This window comes from Coregonus clupeaformis, unplaced genomic scaffold (assembly GCF_020615455.1).
Source record: "Coregonus clupeaformis isolate EN_2021a unplaced genomic scaffold, ASM2061545v1 scaf0300, whole genome shotgun sequence".
Taxonomy (NCBI): Eukaryota; Metazoa; Chordata; class Actinopteri; order Salmoniformes; family Salmonidae; genus Coregonus; species Coregonus clupeaformis.
In genome coordinates, this window is record NW_025533755.1 from 146,275 (window position 1) to 153,022 (window position 6,748).

The window sequence follows — 6,748 nt, forward strand, 5'->3', positions numbered from 1 at the left end:
AGGTCGAGGTATGGAAGGAGTGAACTTCTTGTGGCAATCCTGGAAGCAGAAAAAGCCAATGAAAAAGTGGCTGATGTACCTGTGGAAAGTGCCAATTTAGAGGGCTATGAAGTGCACCTCGCTCTCTTGGACAAGAGAATAAAAGAGGCCATCTCAGCAATGTCAACATGGAAGCGATGGATCCCTGTAGAATTAAAGGACGAATTAGATGGAAGAGTCAAGGACGTAAGAGCATTCTACTACAGGCTTCAATGAGCAAGGCACAGGAGTGAAACTACTACCCCAACCGGCAACATCCACACCAATAGTGAGAATCAAGCCAATCTCTCTACCTATCTTCAATGGAAGCAAGAGAGAATATCACAGATTGAGGAAAGACTGGGAAAGGCTACAAAAGCAGGGAGAGCCATCCGGATCAACTGAAGTTAAGAAAATTCAACTCCTGGAGAGTGTGGATGACAAAATCTCAAAAGACCTCAGACTTTCAACCTACACCACTGCCGATGACATGTTCAGAGTCCTGGAGAACAGGTATGGCAACAAGTCAACCATCATAGTGGAAATCCTGGAAGAGCTGGAGAAGATGCCATATGTGAAAGGGAACCAACCAAGAAAGGTCATTGATCTCATACAGTCAGTGGAGAAGGCTCTAGCAGATCTCACAGAGTTAGGAAACTCTGGAGCCATAAATAACCCACTGGTAATTAGATCCATTGAAAGCAAGTTGCCTGACTTCATTAAAAGAGACTGGGTGATGTTCATGGTTGAACCCAGAAACAATGTCACATCAGACAACCACTTTGTCATGCTCTTGAAGTTCCTGAAAAGTCAAGAAGAAATACGAGAGACTCAAACAGCTCAGAACTGTGGAGAAGGTAGAAAAATCAGATTGTTTGGACAAGAAGTATGACAGAAAGATTGCCTCAACAAAAACCACAAAGAAAGAAGAGCTTGATGAGGTATGTGGTGTATGTGGTGATAGTGGGCACAACAACAAAATCTTCTTCTGTAGAAAGTTTAAAAGACTTAAGCTATCTGAAAATAACTGTATTGAGAAAGCTGGGAGCATGCAGAAAATGTCTCGGATGACATGATGAAGATGGATACTGCAGAGACACTTTCCTATGCAGAAACAAAGACTGTAAAAGGGAAGGTGGTGCCCCAGACCACCATGTTTTCCTCTGCCCAAAAGGAGAAGTCAAAAGAGGGGAAGAGAGAAAGAGTGGAAAAGACGGCAAAGGTGAAAGCAAGCTAACGGAGGAACAAGAGGAGATCTTGTCTGAACTTTCCCAGGAAATGGCAGATCGATGCAGAAAGGCTTTCACCAACACCAACAAAACCGCAGTGACACTTGAGGCTTCAGGCCAGTCTGAGCTATCGCAGAGAAATGGGCTCTCTGAACTTCCTGTCATCATGATGTTGATGCAAGTCACGGCAAACGCAGGGCAGAAGATTGGGACTTTAATTGACCTTGCTTCTGACACAAACTACATTACCCATAAGGCTGCTGAAAGACTGAGGTTAAGACATGAGAAGATAACTTTAGTTGTGCATGGGGTTGGTGGTATGACCATGGAGGTGAACACACAAAGGTATCTCCTCAAAGTCAGAGTCAAGACACCTAAAGGGACAGAGAGAGCTCATGAAATGGTCTGCTACGGCTTGGATGAAATCGCCAGAGTGCATCAAGTAATTGAACCTGAGAAGTTGAAAAAATTCTTCCCAGAAGTCAAACTTACAGAATTGGAAAGAACTTCTCATTAGCCACCGAGAGGGAAGACTCGCTCCCCAGAGGGTAAAAATCATCGGAGACCTTGTCTTGTGGGAGGGTCCATTGGGGAAAACAGTGGGTGGAGCACATCCCGACTTATTTGAAGAAGTGGAGGTTGCAGCATATGAGTCCAAAACTCACTTCGCTCGCTCCATGAGGACAGCAGCTGTCAAATATCAAGAAATCACAAGTCCAACAACTGACACAGCCCAGCTACAGCAGGAGGATCGGAGCTGCATGTGAGCCAAGATGTGGAGGATGCCGATGTGAAAACTGTCCACCAGGAGGAAAGGAAATGACCCTGGCAGAGGAGAGGGAACTGGAGATCATTAAAGAAGGCCTCACCTACAAGAAGGGGGATGCTCACACACCGGCTCCACATTGGGATGCAAAGTATCCTTGGACGGTAGATCCAGCCTCTCTCCCGAACAACAAAAGTGCAGTCCAGGCTTGTTTCTTAAGGATGGAAAAGGAACTAAGCAGAGAGCCAGACTGGAAAGTCGCATATGCTACCCAGATCCATGAAATGGTCGAGCGAGGCGCAGCCATAAAACTCACCAACAAAATCATGGACGAGTGGAACGGACCAGTGTGGTACATAAGCCACCTGGTGGCACCAAACCCTCATTCGGTGACAGCACCGGTTCGTATTGTATGGAATAGTAGCCAGAAATACAAAGGCGTGGGTATGAATGATCTTCTTCTGAAGGCACCAGACGTTCTCAACCCTATTAGAGCTGTCTTGCTGAGGTTCAGAGAAGGGACGTATGCATCTCTAGGAGACATCAAAAAGATGTACAACTCTGTATGGCTGAAGGAGCGTGAGATGCATCTTCACAGGTTCCTCTGGAGGGACAGCCCAGATGAAGAGATAAGTGAATATGCAATAACCAGAGTCAACATTGGGGACAGACCTGCTGGTTGCATTGCTCAGTTGGCTATGAGGGAAACAGCACGCCTGCCCAACTTTCTTCACTTGGAGGATGAGCGCAGAGTCATTGAAGAGGACAGTTATGTGGATGACCTCTTAACCTCCCAAAATGACCTGAATAAACTTGACAAGATCACAGCAAATGTCGAAGAGATCTTGAAAGCTGGAGGGTTCTTCCTCAAACCATGGGTCCGGTCAGGGCAAAGTGGGAGGCAAGGAATGGAGATGGAGGTTCTAACAAAGACACAAAGTAAAACCTTAATTCTTCCCAATCAAATGAGGGACGAAGACAACAAAGCCTTGGGTATCGGCTACCAAATGGATGAAGGCAAGCTCTACATGTTAACCTCAGTTAACTTTTCCAAAAGGAAAAAGAAGATGAGAGTTGGAAAGAATCTTCTCAAGGAGGAGGTGAGAACTGAGACACCTAACCCACTGACTAGGAGGGCTCTCTTAAGCCAAGTGGCTGGACTGTACGACCCAATTGGCTTAGTTACACCTGCCAAACAGAAGGGAGCAATTCTTGTTCGAAAAGCATTCCAAGAGGGAGGGGGTGGGAAACTAACCCAAGAAACCTGGGACCAACCTCTCTCAGAAAGCCTCAGAGAAGAAGCCATCCAGCTTTTTGAAGAATATGTGCAGCTTGGAGAGGTGAAATTCCACAGGAGCCTCACACCAGCTGGCTGGGAAAGGAAACCTTGGGGCATCACATTCTCTGATGGAAGTGACAAAACCTATGGCGCTGTGATGTACTTAAGATGGGAGACAAGTCAAGGCACTAAAGTTCGATTCGTTGAATCAAAAGCCAAGCTGACACCCCTGGATCAGAAGGGAGAAGCTGTAAAAGCTGAGATCTGTGGTGCTGTCTTCGCAGCCAGGATCAGGAAGTATGTGGAAAAGCATGCTCGAATGAAGATCGATGTCACGATCGTTGGAGGAAGTGGACCAATGCGCAGCGTGATAAGCGAACATACTTTATTATATTATTCACCACATGAACAAAAACAACAAAACGATACGTGAAGTCCTTGGGTACATACACAAACCCACACGGAACAAGATCCCACAAAACACAAGTGCCAAACGGCTGCCTAAGTATGGTGCCCAATCAGAGACAACAAGCAACAGCTGATTCACGTTGCCTCTGATTGAGAACCACCCCGGCCAACATAGAAACACAAGAACTAGATACTGAAACAATCAACACAAAACATAGACTCTACACACCCTGGCTCAACATAAAAGAGTCCCTAGAGCCAGGGCGTGACAGTACCCCCCCCCAAAGGCGCGGACTGCGACCGCGCCAACATAAACCGAACAGGGGAGGGTCGGGTGGGCATTCCTCCTCGGAGGCGGATCCGGCTCCGGGCGTGACCACCACCCTCTAATAACCCCCCCGTAGTGCCCCTGGTCTGGTCTGGCCCCGCTGGCTGGAGCTGGACTGGACATCGGTGGAGCGGATTGCTTAGGCTCCGGTGTGGAGCAGCTGACCGGTACCTGACCAGGCACCGGTGAAACGGGCACGGGCTGTGCTGGACAGACGACGCGCACCACAGGCTTGGTGCGGGGAGCAGGAATGGGCCGGACCGGGCTGACGACGCGCACCCCTGGCTTGGTGCGGGGAGCAGGAACGGGCCGGACCGGGCTGACGATGCGCACCATAGGCTTGGTGCGGGGAGCAGGAACGGGCCGGGCCGGGCTGGCGACGCGCACCATAGGCTTGGTGCGGGGAGCAGGAACGGGCCGGGCCGGGCTGGCGACGCGCACCATAAGCTTGGTGCGAGGGGCAGGAACAGGCCGGGCCGGGCTGGCAACGCGCACCATAGGCTTGGTGCGGGGAGCAGGAACAGGCCGGGCCGGGCTGGCGACGCGCACCATTGGCTTGGTGCGAGGGGCAGGAACAGGCCGGACCGGGCTGGCGACGCGCACCATTGGCTTGGTGCGAGGGGCAGGAACAGGCCGAACCGGGCTGTGGAGACGGACTGGAGGTCTGGAGCGAAGAGCTGACACAACCCGTCCTGGCTGAATGCCTATCTTAACACACTCTGTGTGAAGCATCAGCACAGGACGTACAGGGCTGTGTACACATACTGGCATAACAGCACGTGACACTGGCGCAGGATATCCGGGACCGAGGAGGGGTACTGGAGGCCACGAGCGTTGAGCCGGCACACTCCGTCCTGGCTGCATGCCCACCTTAGCACGACACGTGCGTGGTGCTCGCACAGGACGTATCGGACTGTGCCAGACCACTGCGGCACAGTACGCAGCTCCGCATATCTCGGAACCTGCCCAGTCTCACGCTGCCTAGCCTGAGTACGGGGAGTTGGCTCTGCTCTACCTCTAGGCTCCGCCAACCTCCCTTCTGGCCCCCCAAACCCGGTGGCCTCCTCTCCTAATCCCCAAACTCGCCCTGTAGCTGCCTCCAGCAGCCCCGTCGTCCATGCCGTGTGCCCCCCCCTAAACATTTATTGGGGTTGCCTCTTGCGTGTCCGACGTCGGCCCGGTTGGCGCCGCTGCTCCTCTCTACGGCGCGCCTCCACCGTCTCCTCCCACGGACGGCGATCCATACCGGCCTGGATCTCCTCCCAAGTCCAGGACCCTTTCCCGTCCAATATCTCCTCCCAAGTCCAGGCGGTCTGCTCCTGGACACGCTGCTTGGTCCTGTTATGGTGGGATCTTCTGTCACGATCATTGGAGGAAGTGGACCAATGCGCAGCGTGATAAGCGAACATACTTTATTATATTATTCACCACATGAACAAAAACAACAAAACGATACGTGATGTCCTTGGGTACATACACAAACCCACACGGAACAAGATCCCACAAAACACAAGTGCCAAACGGCTGCCTAAGTATGGTTCCCAATCAGAGACAACAAGCAACAGCTGATTCACGTTGCCTCTGATTGAGAACCACCCCGGCCAACATAGAAACACAAGAACTAGATACTGAAACAATCAACACAAAACATAGACTCTACACACCCTGGCTCAACATAAAAGAGTCCCTAGAGCCAGGACGTGACAATCGAGAGATGGTTCCATCTACTTGACAGTCAAACGGTCTTGGGAGCCATTCAAAGAGTCAGTTATGGGTACAAAACCTTCTTTGCAAATAGAGTGGGTGAAATCCAGAAGGCTGGACAAGTGCAAGACTGGTGGTGGATCCGTGGGGATCTAAACATAGCTGACATCATAACAAGAGGGGGTGCTCCTGAAGATTTGAAGGAGAATTCCACATGGCAAAATGGACCAGAGTTCCTAAAGTGGCCAGTGGAGGAGTGGCCTATAAAATCAGCTGGAGAGGTTGCAGCTCATGCCAGGGAGAGTGTAAACAAGCTCCAGAGGAAGGCATTCTCAGGTGCATTAACAAGAGCTAAAGCAAGAAGTAGTCAGCAGAAAGAAGACCTACAAGGCAATCAGGAAAGTCCAAAGAGTGAAACTCAAGAGGGAATACCTGTGGTAAACCCAACTCTTCTTAGAAGGAAGCCCACTGGCTGGGTTAAAGATCTTGTGGAAGTAAGAAGATTCAGTAGCCTGTCCAAACTGGTGAGAGTCGTTGCCTGGGTTTGTCTAGCAGCCAAGCAGTGGCTGAAGAGGAAGGGCCGGGCCCCTAAACAGGCAAAGAGGGAGGTAAGATCACCCAAGCAAGCTGTGCTGACTGTCAAAGAACATGAAGATGCACTCAAAGACCTTTTCCTCGCAGCTCAAGAAGGTACAGATTTTTCAGACACAACTCTAAGCAGACTGACAGTGTACAAAGATGTGAACTCTGGGCTGCTAGTTTGTGGAGGCAGAATTCAGACATTCAACGAAGATAAGACAGCAGTGCCAGTTTTACCCTTTGAAGCATGGGTGTCTACACTGCTGGCACAAGAATCCCACAAAGCAAACCACGAGAGAGTGGCGGGAACCCTTCTCCGGATGAGGAAGAAAGCCTGGGTAATAAAAGGCTGTAGACTTGCCAAGAAAATGGTTGACAGCTGTGTGGTCTGCAGGAAAAACAAGGCAAAACAGTGTCAACAAATCATGGCTGACCTG